Raw genomic sequence first — 27,377 nt, forward strand, 5'->3', positions numbered from 1 at the left:
TTCATAGAATTTTTCTAAGTTGCTCTGCATTCTTTATCATGATCACTTCCAATGAAGCAGCACTCTCTAGACCGCACAGTACCGCACAGTTTCCTCACGGAGTCAGGATGCTTCCAGCTCCCACCTGCTCTGAAGAACTCTACGGGGTGCCTACAGCCCTTGAGATTATCACTGCTTTCAAGCAAGTTCCTCTCACATTCGTCCTCCTTCGGAACTCGCTGTTGTGAGTCCTTTTATATAACTTGCTGAAAATTGTTCTCCAAAAGACTCCAAAACCTTTGAGATTTCTACAAATGGTTCTTCGATGAACACTGTTTTTGTTTCCCACCAATGGCTTTTGAACAGGCCTTGTCAGCTCCCTACTGATCAAGAAAGGACCTGGGTGAGACTAACTGTGTGCCCAGTGGGTACACACATACATGGGTTTTCATAAGTAAATCACCATCGTAAGAAAATGTAGTTTCATTGATAGTATCGCTGCCAATACTGTCAGTGGTTTAACAGAAATGTATTTGCAGCATTTATGTTATTTGGCATCTGACAAAACACTGGATTTTGCTGAAGATCAACCAGCTAAATTTTTGCTTTGTTTTGTTTTTAAGCAGAAGATTTTGTTCAGCAATTACAACAGGAATTAAATTAACAGATGAATCCATTTATTGCTGAATGTTACACAGTAGCCCTCCCATCCTCCTTGGGGACAAATCCCAGTATTTGAACAGACACCTGAATCTGTGCTTGTGCTTTTCTTCTGTGCTTATCCACCTAAGATAAAGCTTAAATTTAAATTAGGCACATTACAGACTACAGCAATATTAAGAATATTTACAGCACTATACAGTACTCAAATTCATTTAAAACTTGTGAGCTTCAATCAATATTTACTTTTATTTAGTTGTATATGTGCATCTGTGTGTGCATGTCTGTAGAAATTCAAAGAGGGCATCAGCTCCCCTGGAGCTCAAATGGCAGGCAGTTCTGAACACAACGTGGGCACTATGAGCACAGCTTAAATTCTCTGGAAAAACAGCCAGTGCTTTTCATTGCTGAGCCATCATACCAGCACTGTGTAGGTTTTTTTCTAGAGTTTTCTGTTCCATGTGTTTGGACTACAGTTGCCTGAAAATGACTGAGAGCGAAAAGCGACAGAGTGTGGTCGAGAAGGACACTGCTGCGTCACCTCTCTCACGCTGCGTCACCTCGCTCACGCAGAAGTCAAATGTGTGTCCAGCTTTAGTTACAGAGTGATGTCTGACACAAATACTCATCGAAAGCCTATAATTTTCCCTGATTCTACCACTAGGGACACAGATTTTTTTTTTAAATTTCAGATTAAAAAACAAAACTAAAGTAAAATCTTTTTCATAGTTGACGTGCCAGCATGAGGAGCAGAGGAAGAAACGGTGTACAGTTGGTTGGAAGTGAGGAATGCTAGCGTGGTGTTTGCTACAGAGAAGAGACAGAATCAGAGACAGAAGTGACAGTGAGGAGGTGTGGAGGGGGCCATCAAATTTAAACAGGACCTCATAGAGTACTATGCCTAGAAGATAACAAGAGGAGAGAGCTTCCATAGGGCAGAGCAGGATATCCTCAGAACAAGGGTGGGATCACTGGCAAGTGCCAAGAACTCAACATTAGTGCTATACCTCACCTATTAGAACGAACACTGAAATCTGCTCAGAGATAACGGGGTCATGAAAAGTAATTACCTGCATTTGGAGAATTGGGACCCTGTACACAGATGAGAGGAATACAAATTAACTATTATCAAACGCAGTATGAAGGCTCCCCATAGATGAAACATAGAACTGCTATAGTCCCCAACAATCCAACCATTGGACAACTAGCAAAAAGAAATAATGCCACAATTTCCAAGAAGTATCTTCACTCTCGTGTTCATTGCAACACAATAACCAAGGCATGGAGTCAGACTAAGTATCCATTAATAGATGTAATGGATAAAGAAAATGTGTTCACATACATACATACGGGGAGGAGGGAAGGAGGGATACTCTTAAAAGTTAGAAAAGAAAAAAGTTGCCTGTGATTGACAACCCTGGAACTGTGCTGTGTGAAAGAAGCCAGGCACTTCAGAAAGGCAAATCCTATTGCTGTTACTTAAAAATGAAATCTATAGAAACAACATGTGATACAGTGAATACCAGGTATTGGAGGTGGAATGTGGGAAATCACAGAGATCTTGGTCAAAGGATACAATGCATGAGCAAAAGAAATACATTCAAGAAATTTGTTTTGTAACATAGTGATCTAAAAAATCTTAAAGAGAGAATGAAAAAGTGAGAGAAGAGAGATTAAATAGTACTTAACACATTGAATTGGCAAAGCAAGGAAATATTAGATATGTGAAAGAGAACTTTCCGATACAAATGCTTACAAAATAGGATTCATTCCCTAAATGCTAAACTTCTGTAATCTGAGAAATCGAATCCTGCCACTATCTCATCCTCAGAAACTTGTGTAATGAGGATGACACTCCAGGAGACACTCTTGGCCATAGAGTGGAACCGTAGGTCACATAGTAGTGTTGTGTTGTTGGGTATGCCCCATCATTCCGACACTTGCTTTAAGGTTTTCTCATAACAACTTTACATAGAAACACAACCAATATCACAGACATCTGGGGCTGGGGAGATGGCTCAGTCCATCAGTAAAGCACATGCTGCACAAAGATGAGGACCAGAATTAAGGTCTCCAGAGCCCATGCCAAAAGCCAGGCCCACCCAGAGACGCAAGGCAGTAACCCCAGCACTCAGAGACATGGGGCCAAAACAAGAAGGTTTCTGGGGTTCCTGAAGAGCCCCTCTGCCAATCATTGAGGTCCTGGTTCAGAAAGAGAGCCTGTCTTAGTGGGGGCTTCTGAGTAGCAAGCTCAGTGCTCCGTCAGGGTTCAGACAGTATGCTCACAACATGCAGAACTGGCTAAAGGGGTCTGAGAGTGGACGAATCAGCTCGTACATGCCTTCTTCTCTTGTCTCTATGATTCAAGAAAAGTTCCCTTTCCCCACAAGTCTTCCAGTTTATGTACCCACACAGACACAATTAGAAATTCTCTGGCAGTAGCAAGGATTCCAGGCATGCATTTTTGAGGACCAAGAAGACCGATAAGGCTGAAACGGCGGGCATTATCTTATGTAAGTCTCAGAGGGGGCATGTCTGTGAAGTGCCCTGACATATTTGAAAAGGGTAAATTGAGGAAGGGGCTGTGATCTCTAAGAGGAAGAGAGGGAGCTTGTCTGTTAACTGCATTTGTGTGGTTTGTTAAGCTAGAGGTTTGTAATTGATAAATGTGGAGAAAGGAAGAAGACTGCAAAATGCTGTACACTCTCTGAGCACTTCCTTCCACTTCCTAGGAGGCTGCGAACACAGCCTCATAGTAGTCATGGCAACCAGCAGAAGCCAGGGAAGGAAAATAGATGGCACTTGAACCACATTTAGTATTTTAGCCAAATGCTAGCTGATTAAAGGGAACCCCTCAGCTCTAGAGGTAAAACATCTAAGGTGACGAGGTCAAGGGAGAGACTGTGATACTGCAAAATCTGGAGCCTGGCATTTCCAGCTTCCAGGACAAGGGGCGACTTTGTTACCACTGTCGCCTGAGTGAGAAACATTTCCTTTTTCTAGGGTCCTTTCCAGAATTCAAGCCACCCAGTATGTATTCTATATATCAAGGTTATACAGCCAAATGAATTGTCATACAGCATAACAGTGCATGAGGGAGCTCTGCCCAAGAATTGATTGATACACTGCTGAGGTTTTTTGGAACGAGTCGCACTATGGAATAGGGAGCACTATGGCTTCACAAGGGTGTTACAGAAATGACACTGACTTCAAAATGCAGGTATCCCCAAAACTCTGCAAGTTGGTTTACCTTCCCTGGAATACGTGATTCCTGTAGTTCAGTCCAGTGATTTTGTCTGCTGTATTTTCAGTATAGTCCTGTGGACCACAGCACTGTCTCAAAACATAAAAGTGGGGATGCACTTGAGAAATACACCGCACAACATGTGCACTCATATAACACATGTGTATCTTTGAACCACTGCATAAATTCTCAAAAAATATTTTAAGTTTTATGTGTATGCGTCTACACACATATTGGGATCCCATATTGGGGCAATATCTGTCGGAGTACCAAGTTGAGGGGACATCTGTCAGGGTCCAGCCTTAACAAGGTTCGTATGTTCCAGGGTAGGGGCATGTGGATTAGAAACACCAGGCAGTCAGAACAGAGATACAGAGAAAGGGATAGAGACACAGAATAGAATTGACAGGGCAATCCAGTGAATGCTGGATACGCCTGTGTTTATTTTCCATATGCTTATACACCCCAATCCAAAAAGGAAGGAAAGAAGGCAAAAGACCACTTTAACATGATACAAAGAACAAACAGGGAAATTACCTCTTCAATGCCTGAAGCATCAAGCAGCAATTTCCTGAGTTTAGTATTCTGTTGTTTAGACTGGACATGCATCACGAATTTACCTCTTTGGGGTGTCTTAAGGCCCAAAACACCAAGTAACTAAACCCTAGGTCAAGATACCAAGTTAGTAGCCAGACCTAAAGTCAAACCTCTTGTGAATAGCCTTGAATAAGAAAGAATAGGCCTGAATTCTCTGATCTCCAGTCAAGATGGAATGGACTCACTTCTGTGGGCTCTCTCTCTCTCTCTCTCTCTCTCTCTCTCTCTCTCTCTCACACACACACACACACACATACATATATATGTGTGTATGTGTGTGTATTGACTTCCTTGTGTCAAGATAGATAGATAGATAGATAGATAGATAGATGACTGATAGATATAAATAGATGATAGATAGCTAGATGATAGATTTAGAGAGAGAGAGAGATTGACATTTCACTATGTATTTACATATTAGAATAATTTCAAAATTTGTATGGCCAGACACCATCTTAGATTAACAGCACTTTGTTGGTAAAATGAGAACAAATTGAGGTTTTAGATTCTTCATAGTAATTTGAGGTCTATTTTAGAATTTTCTGTGTTACCACTTCTAGCAAAAACAAATCACTATTTTTCTTCAGTCTGAAATGTTTTTCCCTTGGGATGTGATTGGTTTCCAGAGGATAATCTGGGGAAAATACTGCCATCTCATGCTACAAAAGAGGGAAATCAGATTCAAGGTCATTTATTCCTCGAGGTCTCCTGAGTCTGAAAGCAAACCATCCAAGTCTATGTCACCTGGGGGTCTGTTGTCTCATAGTTTACTATCTCCAGGTTTTGCATACATGAATTCTAAGCTGGGATCATGTGAGTTACATTTTCATGCAGCAAGTGAATCTTATTATCATAACTGTGTAGAATTTTTCAAAAAGAAGAGACAGTGAGGGAACTTGGTACCAAGGTCCACATTCTGGGTAGAGGGGTAAGTACTTCATATCATTTAATCTTACTCCAGTCTCTTCTAATTCTGTTCTCAAATGGGGATCGGAAACATGGTATATTTCATTGTGTGTATGCTTGTCCGTGGTCCTTCATATCATTTAATCTTCCTCCAGTCTCTTCTAATTCTGTTCTCAAATGGGGATCGGAAACATGGTACATTTCATTGTGTGTATGCTTGTCTGTGGTCCTTCATATCATTTAATCTTACTCCAGTCTCTTCTAATTCTGTTCTCAAATGGGGATCGGAAACATTGTATATTTCATTGTGTGTATGTTTGTCTGTAGCAAAGACCTCCAAAAAGACGTTTCCACAGAAGAATGCTGACTCCCATAATTCAGCTCCAGATATTTTCTTTACTTTTAAAAATATAATATTTTATTAGTTCTTTGAGACTTTCATACAATGCATTTTGTGCTCATTGCCCACTCCTCGCAGATCCATGATCCTTTCTGTACTGCTCCCCAAATTCTTGTCCTCTTTGTTTTTCATAACCTCCTGAGTCTATTTCATGTTACCCATGTACTGCTGGTTTTGTACCTATCTCCTAGCGCATAGTCAGCCTACAAAGGGCTACCTCCTTAAAGGATAAGCCCCACCCATTAGGGGGCGTGTTTGCCTCGGGCTAATGTTTACTGATAAATCTGCCGGGCATGATCCCAGCAGCCCCTTTATCTGCTTTCCTGTTCTCCTTGGGAACCTGTGGTCCTGTAAGTCTATTTCCTTATTAAAGCTGTATATATTTTTATAATCTGTCTGCATTCATTTACGTCGTTACACTTAGAGAAAACAGACACCTTCTACACCAGAAACCAGCAACTGCCACAACTCCTCGATTATGGTTGGGACTCATGAGCCCCTCCACCTCCATGATAGAATGCTCACGGGCTTGATCTTGTATGGTTCTTATATGGAGAACTACCACTGTTGTGAGTTGTTGACTACAGCGGTCCTGTCATTTCCAGAGGATGCTGTTCATTCTTTCTGGACCTCTGGCTCTTACAATCGTTCTGCTCCCTCTTCCAAGATGGTGCCATAGCCTTGGGGTAAAATACAATACAGATGTCCCGTTTGTAGATGCCCATTCCACTAACATTTATTCTCGTACTTTGTTCAGTTGTTTGTACATTAGCCACTTTGTGCTGTATAAAGAACGCTCTCAATAAGGTCCGAGACCTTCGCTAATGTATGGTAGAGAGATAGGAATTTAGAGGGCAGTTTAACACCATGTTCATGTTAGATTATTAATACCTAATGCAATATAAATGATGCTAAGTGGGAACTTACTATATTGTACAGTGTAAGGAATGCACCAAGAAAATGTATTCATGTTTGGTACAGATGCAGTTTTTTTCAAACATTTTTATACTGTGAGTAATTAGTTCAAACTGTAAAACTGTAAATACGATGGATTAAGATCAAATCCATGAAGAGCACGGTGGCAGGAGGAGAGCTGGGGTACACGGGATCCAGGAAGCTCTTTTTTATCATCTGCCCTTGTGTTGATAGATGGGTTATTCAGGATAAGGCTCATTATGGGACTAAAAGAATCCATCCATATGATTCATGTCTTAATGTCACTTAGTACCTAGACCTTGGAAAGTAACAAAACTCACAGGCTGACTCAAAAATCAAACACCAGCTTTCAATACTTTGTTTGTTTGCTTGTGATCTTCCAGGACTAAATGGCTTTTGCTATCTTTATTCTGACAAATACTCTTGCTGTGTGAGTAAACTCCACAAAGAGGAAACTGAACAGTGCTGAAATGTGGCTGCCTGATGGTGTTACTACCCTGATGCTTTCCTTCATCTTGAGACCTGGAAATGACTGTTCTGACTCGGACCTCTTTCTCTGAATGACTGTTGCCTTGAAAATGCTCATTCTTTTGTCTGTTCTTTTCCAGTACATTTCGGACCTTTACCCCTAAGTATTTCTTAGCAATTTGATCTGAGGCCTCAGTATTCTTAATTCTTGAGTAGGATGTACTGACTTCTTAAGAAGAAACAGAAGATAGGAACCTCCTCATATTCTTCTTAATCTCTCTTTGTGTCTCTCTTTATCTCCCTCTCTTTCAGAATCAAGGTATAGTTCTTAATCCCTTAATTGACCCATAACATGATTTTCAACAATTTAGAAACGTTTTTCTAATACATCTTGAGCTCCCTTCAACTTAGTCTGACCAGGGTGTGACCATGTCTACATGTGTAAATGGCAGAGGTCAGAGGTCAAGAGCCGTCATCTTAACATCACTCTGCACTGTCTTGAATAGAGGCACTACCACAGCCTCTTGAATGCAGCATGCTTTGACATCAAGCTCTTGCTACCGTAAGCCTAACACGAGCGTGCAATATTTTGACATTTGGATTCAATCCCCTTAAGTAAAGTCAGATTGTGATTTAATTATCCTATGACTACCTGAGTTTGGCAGTTTCAGAGATGAGACAGCTCTTGGCATAGTTAGAAATTGTTTCAAATCAAAGTAACCATTTTCTAAAAATGCTTTCAGTGATTTACTTGGCATTTTTAAATGTCAATTTTTGAAGAATCCCTTGGTGGTCATGTAAAATATTCAGCAAATGTCACATACATATATGGCTTGAATTATTTTCAAAATGTTGTAATTATCAGCAAGAAACAGAATTCAGATAGAAAAACATCAACCTTAGAAAGTAGAAATTTAGTCCGACTTGTGGCACACCCCTAAAACCAAAGCACTCGGGAGATAGAGGTGGGAGACCAGGAGTTCCAGGAGGATTACAGCTGGAGACTGATTTAGAGAGAGGAAGCCTTGGGTGGGGGTGGGGGCCACATGAAATTCCAACCTGATTTTTTTTTCTGCTCAAACTGACCATGTTGTGAACTAAAAATCGAGTGGAAACCATCTTTGTCTTCAGAACACAGGAGTACATCAGTCCATTGTATCGCCTCAGCCGGTCACTAACTGCTATTGCCTGCTAGTGAAATGGGTGTATGAGTCCTTGCCTGTGTCTCATGACACATGGACGTGAGTTCTGTGATGTGAGATGCGCGCGGTTGACCTCGGATGGAGTCTCCTAGTTTGTTCAATGACGCTTTGTAGTTCTTACTCCCCTGTCATTGCCTCTTTAATGGCCGAAGCCCTTGAATGTAGACTAACTCATCACTTAGTGCACAAGACATTCTTATGGGAAGTAGGCAAACACCTCGTATTTGTCTCAGCCAACCTTAATGTGTTTTGATGCATGTGCCACCCTTATCTGTACTTTATTTCTACAAAAAGAATTGAAAATAATAGGAAAATATCTTAAGTTTGGCACAAGTACATTCCAGTTTGGGTGGCCCCATGTCCCCTACACACCTAGTTCTAGGTGGCTTTCAGCTCTTACTGGGAGGATGTGTGATTGGACCAGATGACACCTATAGCCTCTAATTCTAAAAACCCTTTGTGATTATCAGGTATGTAAGAACATGTTTGGTTCTAGAAAGACCAATTTTAAAATAAAAGAGTACATTCTGGGAAAAAAAATACTCTTAGTGATTCACTTGCACATAAATCCTTCAAAACATCTTTTGAATTAGGGTCTGAGAAGTGGAATATTAAAAATACAGTTAGTGATAACCTTGAAATTTTAAATTAGTTCTAAAGAATGGATTACAGTGTTTCCCTGAATATCTGGCTCCACGTTGAATAGAGTCATACGTTTCCTAACACCAAGGCAGGAAAGAAAGGTGTATGGACTTCAGAAAAACCTGAAGTTAACAATTATTAAAGGCTTTTGACAATGAAAAGATGCTCCACATGGCTCTCTTTCTGGAAAAAATGAAGAAATGAGAGGCGCATAGGAAATGTCTCCTCCTCTGTGACTAGGTCATTCATAGAAAGAAAAGCCCAGGTAAAGGAGAAGCAAATGTGAAAGTGTACTCAGCCTTCTAGCAATGAGAAAAGTATCATCAAGCTCATCAAAGTATCAATAAGGTGTCATCGATATATAATCTTTAGGTTGACAGAAACCAAAGCATTGCATGATATTAGATGTCGGTGAGGATATCGACACATGGAGACCCTGGAGTATGCGTCCACATAGCTGGGAAATATTCTCCCCAGATCTTAACATTAAATATGTGGACTTAATAATCTAGCCATGCTACTACTGTTGCTGTTCTCCTTAAAACACTGGGTGTTGTGGGAGCTGCGGGCCTCTTCCCATAGCCCAGCTCCCGCATGGTTAGCTTTATACCCGAAATAACAACACACAAACTGTATTCATTTAAACACTGCTTGGCCCATTTCTATTCATGTGTGTAGCACCCCAAGGTGTGCTTACCGGGAAGATGCTAGCCTACGTCCATCCTGGGTCGGAGCTTCATCGTGTCTGCTCTGGAGAGGAGAGCTATCGACTCTGCCCAGGAGAGGGGAGCATGGCGTCTGAGCTCACTTCCTCTTCCTCCCAGCATTCTGTTCTGTTTACTCCACCCACCTATGTTCTAACCTATGAGGGCCAAGCAGTTTCTTTATTTTTAACCAATGACCTTCCTCCATCAACTGGGAACTCAGGAAAAAATGTGTGCTGCTGTGTACAGCAAGGCTGGTGCTGTCAGAAGGTTTGCCATTGTGTGGCTAGTACAACACAATGGAGTACGTGAACCAACAGCTTAGGAATGTGTTCAATATTATGTGCAGAACTTCAAAAGTAGCACTGAACAGAAAAAGCGGAAATACATGGATGTACATTACACACGCTTGGTGACAAATTTTTAAAGATGTGTTTGTGTGTAGAAGGTAGACATCAAAACATATTGTAAATGTAGTATAAAAGAGATGTAATGAGAGAGAACCATGGAACGTGGGACAGAAAATAAAAGAAAAAAGCCAGTAACATAAACTAAGAGGAGCATGTCATGCATTGACACTGACAAAATGATGTAAACTTGAGTCTTTGGTCATTGTAAATTTGCTTATCTGAGGTGAACCTTTAAAAAAAATTGAAGCATTTAAAAGTTGAGGCAAAATCAAGTTAAGAATAGGTGTGGGCAACAGTAAATATATCAGTTCTATTTGACGATTTTCTTGGAAGATGACAGAGTTTTAGTTTTAAAGGATAGTTGCCCTCACTATGACAGAGAAAATAAAACTTTACAAAATGTGCTATGGTCAGCAGCAGTTGAGGGCAGTTGACATAAAGTTCATTCCAGGGCTTCCTAGTCCCTCTCATCTAATACACATTCAATTAAAAGCTGTAGAAATATAATACTTGGAAACTGTACGCTAACTCAGAGAGATGACTTGAGCCATGAAAACATGGGGATGCTGTTCCCACTCAGTAGACAGTGACTGATGGAGAGGGTGGACTTGAGCCTAAGAAGTTGGCCCGACTGCCACTGGAGACCAGGGTCATTTTTGCCTTGACGTATGTATGGGCTTTAGATCCTTAGAAAATGAATCCAGATACAAATCCCTTTTAAAGGAAGATGGAATAAGAGCGAGGCTTAGCCAGGCACTTACTTCATTTATGATTGCATCAAAGGAATGTTTTTATTTATAAATTTGATTATTCCTTCATTGAAAACAGAGTCCCAGTTACTAACAGATAGTTGAGGGGGTAGCAAAACTTGTCTACTGAGAGTCAGCCGTGCCAGGTATGGCATTCACTTTCATTTCTGGACTGATGAAGCTCATTATTCTTTTATGCGCAATTGGTAAACACGGTTGTGTATTATTAGATTCTCCATTACCATTTTAATTACGTAGATACTCTGTAATGTCTCCCGGTGTTTAGTCATCCATGAGGCGGGTCTCTGGGCAAAATTTAGTACTCTTTCTCTTCATTGTAAGAGGTGGGAAGCAAGCATCTGTTGAGCCCCTGCTTCCCCATCACCTTAATGACACCCTATTTAGGAATATTTTAACAGGGAACTGTGAAAAGAGCTAATCTTATACAATGGGTATGTAATTTGCTGGTGGTAGGATTTCAAGCTTCCAGAGACATGTGAGTGTTGGTGTGTGGGCATATGCCTATGTGTTTCTGTGCCTACGTTCCCTGGGGAGGTATAGTCACTGATCCTGGATAACATCTGATCTTGCAACACAACAGAAGCATCTTTTTAATAACCTCATCGTCAGAGCAGTGAATCTCTTAAATGACCTGATGACCCTAACCTAAAAACACTCATGAGGTATCAGTATGTTCAGATTCCTGAACTGCCACACATTCATCCCATGTCGACAAAGACAGTAAACTTATCATTGGATGGACACGTCTGAAAAACACGCCACTTCAGGATAAGCAGTGAAAATACTTTCTAAGACAAGATTTGCTCATTTGTACGACAACAACATCTTCTAAGTATATTAAATATTTATCCATGCCTTTAATCAGGTAAATCTTTAGGGACAAAAATTCTTACAAGCTAATTTTAGGTAGAGCCTATCTTGGTTCAAGACACTGTGTGAAGGCGACAAATCTTTCGCATTAAGGAGCAAGTCCCTATTTTCTGTAACCCCAGATACAGAAGGAATTTGTGCCTCTGTCCATCAATCTGAAGGATTAGCCACATGGAGAACATTGCCTTCCCCTGACTCCTTCTTCCCCCAATACAGCAATGAATGGTTATGTTCCACAAATCTTCATATCATTAGCAAAACTCCAGATTGGCAACCCAGGACTCAAGTAAGCCACAGGCATCAAGTGTCAGAGGGAATCTGTATCTCAGCAAGAATCCAGAAAAGCAATATGATTTGATCTTCAAAATATCTGGTGCCTATCAGTTCGAGCAATGACAAACTATCTGGCATTTACAAAATCCCTTCTTGGGTCTGTGAGTTGATGCTCCCTGAGTGACTTCATGGTGCCTAGAATGCTAAGATCAGTGCTGTGCTGGGTTTTTTTTTTTTTTCATTTGTTAACTGATGCATGATCATTGTTTGTTTTGAAAAGTCCACTGAGTCCTTAGCTGATTCAGCAACGTTTCCATGGGACTCCTCCATTGATAGGGCTTTCTCACACCAAACCTGAAAGTAACCTAACCTTGAGAGTTTCCCTCAGTCACAGAGCAAACACTCACCACTGAAAATCCATTTCCCCACCACTCTTTGTGGTTATAACACAAATGGAAATCTTTGATACTTGCTTCCATTTAGACTTCAGGGAGAGTGTAAGAGCCCACCCCACCCCCGCTGCCTAGAAGGGCCTGGCAGGAGACAGCGGTTGCATCAGAGTGACTCTTCTAGTGTCAGCTGCGTCTACACTTGCCTTTCAAAGAAGTGTGCCCACAGCTGCCAGAACAATGTGAAGGTGGCTGTGTAGTTTTAGATTTGTGGTTTTATTTTGTTGGAATCTTCTTGAGGAAAATGTAGAAAGATTTAACCCCTTCCCTGTGATGGAAAACCAACGACTTCCTTTAACTTTTTATAAGAAGTAGTCATTTTCATCCCTAAATTCCAGGAAATACATAAATGTATTGAGTTCTAGAACATACTACTACTTTCTTGGCATCCAATTCAATTTATAAAATATTTGTTGAGCACCTTATACATACAAAGTACATTCAACACACTTGGGATGGACCAAAGAACAAAACAGACCCTGTTCTTAACTCCTGACTATGGCCAACTGTCTCTTCCATACTACCTTGTAGGAGGGAGAAATGTTGGCACTGAGGGAAGGAAACAGATATGAGTGAAAAATATTTCTGGATTTCGGCCTGGAAATGCTTTTGAATATTCTATCCCATTCTCAAGATCATGTGACCTATTTGCTTAGATATAATGGTTTGTTTTTTCATTTTATTTTTCGAAATTGTGTTTTTAAGGCACTATGTGCATTTGTATTCAACCATTGAAACACAATTTTTGGCTTAAACAGATTGAAAACTCTTGGTTGGGGTAAAGAGAGGATAGTGAAGGGGGTATCATCTTAACTGAGGATGTTTGGTGAAATTATATGGGCTAATTATGTCTATTAGCAATGAAAGAATTATGAAACAGTGTGAATTCATACTGATTGTATATTCTTTAAATATTATGTTCTTTCTCTAGTCATTTAAGTATATAAAAATTAAAAGCTAAGTATCTGACTATAGAGAAAAATTTTGGCTCAGGCACACAGGAGCGGTGTTCTAGTCACTGAAGGTTTCCTCAGTACTGGAATTACTAGGATACATAAACCTGCCAACAGTGGGAAACTTTGCTACTCTCTAGTCTTCGTGTTACAAAACTGATTAATCTGTTCTGAAACCAAAGTAGCTTTTGTTTTGGCATTGGAGACTTCAAATATTGACAAATATTACAAAAGTATTTGCTTATTTTCATATATTCCACTTTGTTTTAAATGGCTGATGGGAATTCCTCACTCAGTGAGGTGACAGATAGATAGATGATAAATTGGTGTCACTTTATGGCAGATTTTGTGTCAGTGAATATAATTACTAATACTAAGCTAGTTTTCCTGAAAGTCAAAGAAAATCTGTATACTCCTACATTCATATTCCACCCTGAACATGTATCACTCTGTAGTAAAGCAAAGATTCAACCCTGAACATGTATCACTCTGTAGTAAAGCAAAGATTCAACCCTGAACATGTAACATTCTGTAGTAAAGCCAAGATTCAACCCTGAACATGTAACACTCTGTAGTGAAGCAAAGATTCAACCCTGAACATGTAACACTCTATAGTGAAGCAAAGATTCAACCCTGAACATATAACACTCTGTAGTGAAGCAAAGATTCAACCCTGAACATGTAACACTCTATAGTGAAGCAAAGATTCAACCCTGAACGTATAACACTCTATAGTGAAGCAAAGATTCAACCCTGAACGTATAACACTCTATAGTGAAGCAAAGATTCAACCCTGAACATTTAACACTCTATTACAAGATTTTACTGAACCCAGGGTTTGACAGGAACTTCTTTCCCATATTACAATTTTATGACAGTTTATGAAATTGTAACAAATTTATAAAGTCAGGTGTCACAGGGAGTTCCTAATGGCCTAGGAAAACTAGTGCCTGGCTCAGTTAGAAAGTGTATGACCAATATACACAGCTTGCTGACTCCCTGTATTAATTTTGAGGTTAGGGAACTAAAACCATGGCTGTTCCTTACCTAAATGCTGGGATTGCTAAGGGGTCATAGGACTCTCTTTGGTTTAGACCAAGCTGAACTCAAATCAATTTCAAAAGAGTACTCTTGGTCTTTCCTATGACCTGATTGCAAGTGGCAAAAACTGAAGTCATCAGAGACTCTCCTCCAGGGGTCACAGAGCAGACATCCATTCTTCTATGTCTGTTGTTAAATGTATCCTTTTAGGACAAGAATTCAGAGCTCTCAATCCATAAAAGGGTCAAAGTCAGGAATGCACTGGACACGTGTCCTTCAATATTCCTATCAAGAGCTTTCAATAAATGGTGAAAAGCAAACTGTTCAAAGGCAGGTTCTGGAGAGAGTCAGGGGCTGGTGTTTGTGCTGCTGATCAAAGGCAAGGTCTGGGACACTAAAATCAAAGTGTACGTCAGCTGCTGTGCTTTTAGCACTCAGACCCTTGCCCAAGCAGAGACTTGACATCTACTTGTATGCAGAGAGGGAAACAAGCCACCATTAACCAAAGTGTTCCTAGGGCATCTGCTCTCCCACAAATGAGGATGTGGGGTTGAGTAGATTCATATCTAGACCATCTGCTCTCCCACAAATGAGAATGTAGGGTTGACCAGATCTCTAGCTCGACCATCTTCTCTCCCACAAATGATGATGTGGGGTTGAGTAGATCTCTATCTAGACCATCTGCTTCTCCACAAATGAGGATATAGGGTTGAGTAGATCCACATCTAGACCATCTGCTCTCCCACAAGTGAGGATCTAAGGTTGAGCAGATTACTAACCAGATCAGGCCTATTTAATGATTGTGTGATTGTTGCTCCATTTTTGCTATTTGCTAATTGATTTTGGAATATGGTAAACTATACATTCATATAAGTTTTAAGCACATTAAGAATAATGTCATGTCCAGGAAGTCATTTTAGGTTTAAGAATATAAGATAGGAGAGAAGAGAAATATAATTGTCTTAGTTAGGTTCTTACTGCTGTGAAGAGATACCATGACAACTCTCACAAATAGAAACATGTCATTGAAGGGCTCAGTTACAGTTTCAGAGCGTAAGTCCATTATCATACACACTATTTTCATGTTTGCCATCGCTCTGTCTTATCTCCTGGATATCTATCTGGGCGTTGTCTGATCTCGTATCGACTTCCTTCCACTTAAGAAATTCTTCTCTCTCTCTCTTTTTTTTTTTTAACAAAATAGAATAAGAAAAAAACAAAAACCATCATATCAAAGTTGGACAATGCAAATCAGCAAAAGTAAAAAACGACCCAACAGTAGGCACAAGAATCAGAGACCCACTCATTCACACACTTGGGGGTCCCATAAATATATTAAACTGGAACCTGTGGGGTGTGTGTGTGTGTGTGTGTGTGTGTGTATGTGCTAAGGACTGGCTGCAGACCGATGTCAGCCCCATGCTTTCTGCTTCTGTGTTTGTAAGCTCATAGGAGCTTAGCTCAGTTGTTTTAGAGGTCCCGTTCTCCTGGTGCCCTCCATCCCCTCTGGCCCTTACATGATGAAATATATTTTTGTTATAACATTGTGTTATTTTGAGAATTTCATACAATGTATTTTGATTATATTCAATCCCTATCTCCACCCAAATCACCTGTACTTCCTTACCCCTGCAACTTCGTGTCATCTTATTTTTTTAAAAAAAATTATTGAACAATCCACTTTGTGCTGCCCAGTACTCTTGGGGTGTCACATCAACCACACAGAAGCATAGTTAAACCTACCGAGACCACACCCTTTAAGAAAACTGACTCTTTCTCCCTCCCAAAAAAACCATTAATTGTCCATAATGCCTCAGTTGCAGCAGTGGGAGGCTCATGAGCCTTTCCCATCTTCATGCTGGAATAATGTCTGGCCCGGTCTTAGGCAGGTCAGCTCCTGAGGAGAACAGTGCCCACATGTCCCGAAGACTCTCTTTTGTTCTCATCCTCCCTAACCTCTGCCCGTCTTCTGAACTATCACCAATAGTTTAAAACACCTTGAGCATTGTGCTGGAACTTTTATCCATCTGTGGTCACCAGATGTCACTGCAGGCTTCTCTATGGGGTTCTGTTGTGATACAGATATTGTAGAAAACCTGCCTCTGGCCGTGGAAGGAAACTAGCAATGAGAAAGAGGTCTGTGCAAAAGAACGAGAGCCGTTCCCAAAGCCCAGACCTTTCAAGTCACAGGCGGGAAACTCTGGTGCACACAATCCAGAACTATGCCAATTCTATTGCAACCCAAGTCTGAGTCCCAGCAACCCCTGTCTGTGACAAGTGTCCCTGCTTGTGCTCCTTATTAACCGTGTTTCTTGAAGAAGCCACTTCAGTTGCTCAATGTTTGGTTCCTGTTTCTTTTTTTCCAATCTGTGAAGTAGAACTAATCATCATAAGATGGCCTCTTACTTGGAGAATGAACTAAACGGCATTGGCAGAAATGCTTTGTTCACTATGAAGTGCCTCAACATTATTAATACAGTGTAAGCCTGTTCAAGCGGTATTTTCAGGAGGATTCTGCAGAGAGACTCAGCAAACCCTTTCAGGAGGAAGTGTATATGTGAGTGGGAGTTAAGCTGGTGAGATGGACCAATCAGGAAGGGCAGTTGCTATCAGCTGATGACCTCAGTTCAGTCCCCATGATGGAAAGAGAGAACCGACTTCAAAAGCTGTGGTCTCAGAACCAACTCCATAAACTGTGTTCTGACCTTTGTATATAACCTATGGTGCACACATGCGCGTGAGTGCACACACATACACACACACACGCTAGATAGATAAATAGATAGATAGATAGATAGATAGATAGATAGATAGATAGATAGATAGATAGATAGATAGATAGATAATATTGCAAATCCTGGGTCCAGCTACAGGGCTAGTTGCTATCTCTGACATTCTCGAGCTCTAAGTTAGAAACAAATTAATTAAATTTTTTTATGTCTCAGTCTCCTCCTCTATGAAAATGGTGATTAGGAATGATTCCTTCCAGAGTTATAATATGTAACATCACATAACAAAGGAACAGTCAGGTGGGTGGTGGGATTTAGTGTCTAGCCAGATGACTTTTACATGAGAAGATGATTCTAATCATCTCAGTGGATTTGATGGAGCCACACGAATCCTTAAATTTAGAGATACTTTCATGGCTGGGGAGGAGGAAGAGAGACAAGAAGACGAAAGCTAAGGTTACAGTATGAGATTCAACCACCAGTCCTGACTTTGTAGATGGTGGACGGTGGCATATACTCAGCAAGAGCCTGTTGAAGATCTGTCATACTCAGCGCCCAGTCTGCTCCGCTGGGGATCTCTTAAACGTTGAGTGTAGTCTGCTATGTTGGGAAAGAAACCAATTTCTGTATACTCTCTAGTCAAAGGGAATGTGCAGAGAGTCATTTACAAAGAATTGCAAAGATACGTGTGACTGGAAGTAAATTACTGCTGAGTTCTTCGGTTCTCTTCATCCTTTGTTTACATAAGAGCAAGGCTGCTCGAAGCCCTGAGACTCGGGGTTGGGGGAAGGTAGGTGCTAAAGGCAGACAGTTCATTAATAAGCAGATATTGATCCTTGGGAAAGGCCAAGAGGAAGGAGGCATGGCATTAGTCCGCAGGGATGACATCAAGACTCTAAAAGTCCCCAAGAGGGAGAGATGCTAGCTGGCTAAGTGGAGGCAACGGCTCAGAAATGTGAGATACTGTTATTGACTGTCAGGGGTCCATACAGCTAGGAAAAGGTGAAGAGGGAAGTAATTTTTGCAGCCTGGCTACCCATCAGAATCCCATGGGAATGCTCCGTGGGCAGGTTCCTAAGCATCTATGACAGAAACAAATAGACCTTCTTCCCCTCAATTGCTAACGGATCTTGATGCAGTACGAGGATTGTGAAGTCCTAGTGCGGGACAGAGAGTGCACAGCGGAACTGCAGACCACTGGGAGGCGCTGTACACTTGATTGCTGTGGGCCTGGCATGAGGAAGGGACTCCCTGCCAGAGCCTAAGAAACTGAAGATATATATGCACCTATAAGGTGGAACAGGAAAAGACACAATAGCCCACTGAATTTAAAATTCCTGGGGACTTGACAACATCCGCTACCCCCATACCAGGATGCCCAGTACTGTGCCACATAATGAACTAAAAGAGAGTATTTGTTAATTAAATAGTTAAGTAAATATATGATATTAAATTTGGAAAACTGGGCTAGCACAGGAAAATAGAGTCTCACCAAAACAAAATAAGCAAATTTAAAAGGATAAAAGTTTTGAGGGGATGGGGAGTTTCCTTTAAGACTTCCTGGGAAAGGGGGCATAATGAAAATGGCTCTGAGCATGCAAGGAAAGCATGTAGAGATGATTTGTGGGGCTCCTTGACCACAGTTCCTGAAACTTGTCAACCCCTCCTGTTGTATTTGCATGTGACAAGCGGACTGAAGTGTGAACTGTGTTTCCGACAGGTTACATCTGCTCTGGGACGTGCTGAATGTCACTCGAAGGTCCCTGTGTCTGCTTCAGAGAACTCCTGTTGAATGACAAGGACGCTGAGCACAGTAAGTCCAAGTGGGGAAACAGCATGGGCAGAATGGGGCCTGTGAGCCTGCCGTCCTCCAGTTAAAATAGAAAAACAGCAAGGTACGAAGGGGTATCCAGAATTCACAGTTAAATGTTGGTTCCCACGCCATCTCCCACCCAACACACACGCACATGCCGTACCACAATAACACACATACACACATGCTCCACATGCCACACATACAGAAATGCACCACATGCCACACAGACCACAGATACAGACATATACCACATGACACACATACACACACACATGTACCACATGACACACACAACACATATACACACATGCACCGCATCGCACACACAACACACATACACACATGCACCACATGACACACACAACACACATACACACATGCACCACATGACACACATACTATAATACACAAACCACACATCAACACACACCACTCATATACATACTCACCACACATGCTAACCACACACACACACCACATACACGTACATACCACCTGCATAACATACATACAAACATATACACAAACACATACCACACATGCACATACATACCACCTACATACTACACATACAAACATATGCGAACATGCACCACACATATACACACCACACGTACATATACAATACATATACATATACCACACTTACATACACTCGTCACACATACACACACCATACATACACACATGCCATACTTACACATACTCACTACACATACAGACAAACCATACATATACCACATTTACATACACTCATCACACATACACACAGACCACACAAACCATATACACATGTACCACAGACACACACACACACCACATACATATATATCAGCATGCTTCCTTTCATCTAAAAGAAATCATGGATCCAAACTGACTTTTCTTGCAGCTATAACAGAGAGGCATAAAGGGTCCCTACATGCACAATAAATTTTCCAAAATCAAACCTGTCCTGTTTCTCCAGGCTCTGATCTAGCCGTATTACGTTAAAGATGTGCTTCTGGTTTGGGGATGTAGCTCAGTGGCATAGTACTTGTCGGTCATGTGCAGGGCTTGGGTATTGCCCAAGCTTTATTTCTTGGTGGTTTTATTTAATACCATTGGGAAGAAAGTCAAAAGGCACTAATTGCTTATTATATACTGTGGCAGAAAGTAATAAACAAGAACTATTCTCTTTTTACTGACACCTTTTCCAAATCTTGCAGATGTTTTTCTTTTTGTTTTTCCTTTGGTTTGCTGACCTCAACTGGCACAAAGACCAGATAACATTATTATTTCTGAGAAAAAGACAAGAAGTAGTCACTTCTTGTCTACAGTTTGTAGACAAGAAGTGACTACTGGGCAGGAAAGTAACAGGGAGGAGAATCTTGGGGAATGGAGGCTGTCTCCATAGCTATGCTGTGCCATGATGGATCCTGTCATAGTTAAGAGGCATGAGCAGAGAGATTATATTATAATATACAATAATACATTAGCAACATATTTTAAAATGTTAATATTATAATAAAAGATTAATTTGGGTGACTTTATTTTCTGTGTTCCTTCTTCGGTTATGGAAGAAATTGTACCCAAAACAGAAAATACAGAAAACTCATAAATATGAAATTACCTATTGTTCTGGTATCAATGTGGTAACAAACTTACTTGGGAAACATCTACATAGTTGTTACATCACTGTATGTGAAATGTATATGATATGCCCTTGTGTCGCTAATACGACCTTCATGCTGGAGTTTCTGTGAACCCCTCAGAAATTATCTTGAATGTTCTTCTTTGGACCATTGGTTCTTTGACTTTTGATAACCTTTGAACCTCACCTATTACCAAACCTTTGAGACTTTTTATTCTAGAATCTGGGGCTCTTTCTCTAATGTCAATAAACTATGTGTAATAAGAGCAGTTATCAGGTAAAAGGTATGTTCACAATGTCCAGTACATTTGTATTTGGCAACTTTGGAGAAAGTATTCTATTATCTATCCTATCTTAGTGAATCCAAAACTTTGTACCTCAATCACTTTCTATCATAACCTGTATTACCAACGTAAAAATATCTTTTTAGACCTTAAAACATTTTCTTAGATAAACAACTTAAGCTTTTATGTCTTTCAACATTTATAAACTTTACGTCTCTTTTGTGAGTTTTTTTTTCTGAATTTGGTAATAATGAAAACTAGACTATAATGATCAGAGACCTGAGAAGGATATAACAGTAGCTGAGTAAACAGAAAGTGCAGAGCAAGCAAGTTCCAAAGCTATAGAAATGACAGACAGCTGACTTCCTGGACAGTCACCCAATGTTCCTCAGAAATATAGGAACATCTGTCTTTGACCTACAGGCCCAGAATATCTGACATTTTTATATGAGTCAGGAAATTTGAAGGACTTGCCTACTTTGTCTTGGTAGAGTTTGGCAGTCAACTTTCTTGTGTCTTGCTTGTCCAATTTGGGCAGCATACTGTCAGTGGTCGAGGCAAGGGAAGTTTCTTGACCAGTGATGATTAGTTTTGCAACATTTGAAGTCTATTCCATATGGAGGTTCTTCAGTGCCTGTCTCCGTCTCTGAAGTAGATTAATGCTGACAGGAACAGACATGTCTCACTGTAATGAAAAGCCTTGTGTTATTCAAACATCTTAGATGCCATATTATGTAGATCTTTGAAGTGTTTGAAGATCACCTGTCTATCTAAAATATATTTCTGTTTAACCTTGAAAACATAACATGAGGTTAAATAAAGTTTATTTTTGTCTACATCTAAACCTTTACTACAAGTTTGATTATTATAGGTGACTAACTATTAATATTCATTTCTTAATTTTTCTAAACCATTTATAATAGTAGCTTTCAAGGAGTAGAACTTAACAATGCATTCCTAAATGAGTTGCAGGTGTACAATACTTTAAACAAGAGTAGAAATGTATATACAGTATGTTGTAACAATCATAACCTTAAATTTGTTTCAATATACAAAAATTCATACCATTGTAAAAATATTTGAGACCAGTAGCTGCTTTTTTAGTTTAAAAGTAAACAATAATCTACCTTTTTATTCTGTCATTCTTATGTCCCTCTTTTGTTTTCTTTTCATTCCAAAGCCCCACCTTCTTCAACATTAGATAGGAGAGAAAGACAGAGCAAAGAAAGAGATTCCCAAATCTAATCTCCTTTGTTTCATCTTTTTTTCCCTGACCTTGATCAATAACAACTTGCAATCAACCCCCTTAAACAGTAACAAACATCCATAATCCACCAAACAACAAAAAACCACCTATCCTACCTCTCTGTAATGAGGGTGTTGTGTCTTAAAATACTGTCTGATGATAATGGCATCTTTAGGGGACCCTGCAAAAATTGGGGAAATGGTCAAGTCCAGGGAGAGCTAGCTGTATATCATTTGTTGTCCTGTCTCTGTGTAATGGGAAAGTGCAAGACTTAGCTGAAGTCCCGGCTCTAGTAGTCTATGAGGCTGGACCATCTTAGCTACCTGCTTTGAAGTTGTTCTGGATGCAGATTTCTGAGGAAATGGCAACAGAGACATTCTGAGATCCTGAGTCATCTAGGCTACTTGCCTTCATTGGTGTCTGGTCCTTTTGTTCTGAAAACATACAAATTTTTGAAGGTAACATACATACCTGCACTAACACAAGTATAGAGTATGTGCTGTGTATAAGTCAGCTGAATATGGTTTTCTGTTCTATGTTGAGCAAGTAAAAGGCATCTATCAACTTTTTGAGTTTATTTGTACTGCATAACCAATCTGTCATGAGGACTCTGTAGCCAATAAGATTTGTCCTGTCTCATTCAACTCAGAACTGTTTCCTTGTAGAGGGAACAGCACATACATCACCTGTCTTGCGTCTTGCAGTTTTTATTAGTTTCTTCCTTCATGTCTGTAGCCAAGATTTTCAGGTCTCTTCTGATCAAATCTGATCTCTATTAATTTTAAAGGAATCCGTAGCTTTTTGTTTCCTCTCTCCCACCACAACACAACTTCTTTCCTAACTCAATATATTTTCTCTCTTTCATTCTGAAGTTAAGACATTCTTAAAATATATAGGATGGTTTAATTCATCAGCTTTTTTCATAATCCAATGTCTCTAAGTAACTGTTGTTTTTTGCTCATTAGCATTTAAAAATTAAAGTTATAAAGCAACATATAGAATCCAAATATTCTGTGTTATGGTGTTTGCCATCCTTACGTGGCTTTATTCTTTTTATATTATTTTACTCTATCTTTAAATAGTCCACTTTATTATTTTCAAACTATTTTTATGACTGTCTATACACATTTTCTTTTCTTTCTTCAGCACCTAAGAACATTTTGAAGTGTACTGTACTATTCAGAAGTGTTCTTGTTCTGGACTTGACTTGGCTTGTTTTTGAGCCTGCAGCCATTTTTGACCATGTGAACCAAGCTTTAAAGGGTTAGTCCTCTTCTGAGCATCTATTGGTTCGCTCTGTGACTTTGCTTAGCATACGACACTGGCAGCTGGTTTCACCCTCCTTGGGTTGGTGAGACCCAAGTCTCTTTCTCTGAGATGTTGCTGGGCTAGGTTGATACAGGCATTGCTGCCTAGTCTCCCACCAGCTGCTCACAGGCCCTGCTAAAGTGTTTGGCTGTGCATCAGGCCCTCTTAGAAGAGCCTTGCCTCTGTATGCCAGGAACTTCTCTCAGTTTTCTTGGGTCTTATGCTTAGATATACATGCCTCCATGTTGGACACCAAATGTTGGAAGTCTTTCTTTGGACTGTCAGCTCCCAAATAATGACATAGAGGTTTTTTTTTATTAATTAAGAAAGCTTGCCCTTCACTTAGGTTCCTTCCCAATTAGCTCTTAAAACTCACTTTAGCCTGTTTATATTAATCTACATTCTGCATGTGGCTTGTTACCTCTCCTTAATACCATACTATGACTTCCTCTGTGTCTTACTGGCAAATCTTCTGCTCCTCAAATTCTTTCCCAAAGTTCCTGTCTCCCCCACCCCACCCCCGGAAGTCCTGCCTATTCTCTCCCACTCAGGTAGTGTTCAGTCAGCTCTCTTCTAAACCAATCAGAACCAATCAGGCAGGTGAGGACGGACAGAGGCACATCTTCACACAGTGTACCAAGAGAATATCTCAACACCACATTGCTTAAGTGATATACAGATGGTTCCCACTGGGGTTATGATTTTTAAACTTTGTAGTATTGCAAATGCACATCTATGCTATTATCTGGATTTTGCTTTCCATATAAATCGTGTTCACTATATTATATGGTACACTCAGAATTTTATTGTAAAATAGATTTTCTGTATAATGATTCTGTCTAACTGTAGGTTAAAATAAATACTCTGTGGTTTAAGGAAGAGGGCGCTAAGCTGACCTGTAGGATAAAATGGAATCCAGTTTTAGGTTATATTTTTGATGGTTTTCTAGGCTATCACCCACTGCAAATGGGAGGGCGTCTGAAGTGACTCGGGAAGCATGCTATAGGGAAACAGACACACGATGATAATAACAAAAAGACTATAGGTTTGTCTGCTTCATCTGCAAAATAGTGCCAAGGTGGCAAGAATGTTTACATTACTAAACCACTCTGTGCAAAAATAACAACTGGAACAGCAGAAACAAAACCCCACCACCAGCTCTATGATAAAGAAGTGGTAAATTGAACCCCTTAGAACCAGATGTGACTTTTTCCTATACTTGTTGTTAGCTTGGTGTTCGTGTCGGACTCCTAACTGTCAGAGTAGTTGTATCTCTGATTCTTTTGCTTGCTCTTTGGACTCTTTTCTATTAGGATGCCTTGTCCAGCCTTGGTATGAGGGCTTTTGCCTTGTCTTATTGTATCTTGCTTTGTACTGTTTGTTGTCTCTTGGACTGCTCTTTTCTGAAGAGGAAATGGGCAATGAAGCTGGTGGAGAAGGGAAATGAGGGGTATTTGGGAAGAGAGGAAGGAGGGGAACTGTGCTCAGGATGTGTTGTATGACAGAAGAATCTATTTTCATTAAAAATGAATAAAGAGAAAACTTAAAATAGAAACAGTAAATGAAACAGTTCAACCCATAAACCTAAACATAGTGAAAGATTAATGACAAAGCAAAATGCAACAACAGATCCATATTTATTTATATATCTCCTCCTCTGCTGTCTTGAAGCAAGTAGAGTTTACAGCACAAATAACCTATAACCTATAATGTATAATAAAGGCTGATTCGTGTCCCTGGCTCGTAAACCACAGGTGCTTGTTTTTAATTATAATACTTAGAATAATACCTGATTTAAAACTTAGGAAGTTTATTTGGGAATTTTCCATTTAAAGCTTTTGGCTCATGTGTGACTGTGGGTAACTGAACCGTAGATCCTGGAAGACCACTGTGACTGTAAACGTATCCTAACAACAGGAGAAAAGGGGGCTGTAGATCTCAGTGCCATCTGGGGCTTGGCATCTCTCACGCCATGAAGGACAGTGGTGGGTTTAGATACAGAGCTACTGTAAATCAGTGTGGACAGCCATCCTGTCTCTGACAGAAGCGTGTAACAGGCATCTGTTTAAAATTGTAGTTTATGACTTCACCAGTAATCCCCTTTAGAGCATCTGCTTTCATAAAAATGATTTTCAGATTGCAAAGTCAAGTCTCCTATGTCAGGTTACCATGTGGGTGGTTTACTTGTCTCTGCCTGAAACTATGTATGTATATATGTATATATAAACTCTTCTAGGTAGACAGGGGTCTGTAAAATATGCTGCTATTTGTCTAATGAAAAAGAGTAGCACATACAGATAGAAACAAATTTTATATAGCAATATATTAGCATATTAATGGAAAGATGGCACAGCATTTAAAAATAAAGTTGTACCTCCTGGCAGAGGAAGGAGCCAGGATAAAGGAGAGAGAAATGCACACCAGGTTCACCTTGTACATTTGACTTTAGAGCCATGTAAAACCTCACGTCACAGAGCAGAAATAAATCTGAAGCATTCTATAGATATCCGCAATAAGACGGGACAACTGTGGCTGTCTTCCAGTAGGTGGCACAGCGAGACTGAAGGACAATGACAGAGGACTTCAAGTCACAGGTGCCGCATAGCCTAAGCTGAACACAGCTGCAAGGAATTGTGAGCTGGCTGCTGTTATCTTGATGCCTCTCGGGTTGTCTCGGGATTTATTCTCAAGGTGTGGTGTGTGTGCCTGATTGTTGACAGAAGTTTCTGTCCCACCAGGTCCCACAGTCTTTCAGTCCCAAAGAAATACACGAAGGTCTATATTAATCATAAACTGGTTGGCCTATTAGCTCAGGCTTCTTATTAATTAATTCTTACGTATTAACCCATAATTCTTGTCTGTGTTAGCCACGTGGCTTGGTACCTTTTTTGGCGAGGCAGTCACATCTTGCTTCTTTTGCGTCTGGATGATGACTGTAGACTGACCTTTCCTCTTCCCAGAATTCTCTTGTTCTCATAGACCCGCCTATACTTCCTGCCTGGTTACCCTGCCTATACTTCCTTCCTGGCTACTGGACAATCAGCATTTTATCAAAATACAATTGACAGGGTACAGGCCATTGTCCCACAGCACCTGTTGGTTAAATAAGTGAGTACACATAGTCTTCATTGGAAAACTGAAAACTGATGATGATGATGATAATAATAATGATAATGATAATAATCCTGCCCTCCACTTGTTTGAATAAGAAGTATAATGAATTCATGAGGTTGTTTGATTAGGTAAGTGGTTCCTATGTTTTGTTCTCAGGAAGATTTTGAGGTAATTTAATTCTTACCATGAGGTTTTAGTCTCAGCACAGTATCTTCACTCTCAGTCTTGAAAAGTACTTCTTGAAGGGTAATGAATGAAGGTCTGTGGGAAGCAACAGCAGCCTGGGGTAGCTATTGTAGGCTGGTACTGAACTCTCGGGGACCAAGAATGGGAAATTTTGAGCAGCAGCAGAGAGCATAACTGTAATGGATTGAAGCCCAACAGGTGTCTTAAAATGTACAAACCTTTAATGATGCTGTCAAAATTAAATACTGGTACTGTGTTTCAGAAGTTACCAGGAAGCAAAATTTCTTTTCAAAACCAGCAAATGAAGGAAATCAAGCACTGACTTTACCTTCATACAAACTATCTCAAGTAAGCAATTTGATGTGCTCTTTCTCTTTGTGGAAGTAGTCCGTCTAGCAAATGAAGACTCATGTTAGAGTTACACCACCATTTTGAGAACTTTAATAATACATTACATGTAGACACTTAGAGACAGTGATCACCAATGTCACAGAAAAGCTATAAAAATATCTGCTTCGAAACAGGAATACAGCACCATTGACAGGTATCTTGGCCCCCCC

At 40.2% G+C, this 27,377-nt stretch overlaps 1 protein-coding gene across 4 annotated transcripts in view; it reads left to right on the forward strand.

Annotated features, from left to right (window-relative positions):
- Positions 1-27,377, forward strand: part of Dlgap1 (DLG associated protein 1) — a 763,362-nt gene that overhangs the window by 345,079 nt on the left and 390,906 nt on the right. For all 4 annotated transcript variants that reach the window (XM_057758282.1, XM_057758281.1, XM_057758279.1 and 1 more), the window contains exon 4: positions 18,954-19,046. The gene's annotated coding sequence lies outside the window, so the exon portion shown is untranslated. The remainder of the gene's footprint in view (positions 1-18,953; positions 19,047-27,377) is intronic.

The sequence above is a fragment of the Chionomys nivalis genome, chromosome 26, assembly GCF_950005125.1.
Source record: "Chionomys nivalis chromosome 26, mChiNiv1.1, whole genome shotgun sequence".
Classification (NCBI taxonomy): Eukaryota; Metazoa; Chordata; class Mammalia; order Rodentia; family Cricetidae; genus Chionomys; species Chionomys nivalis.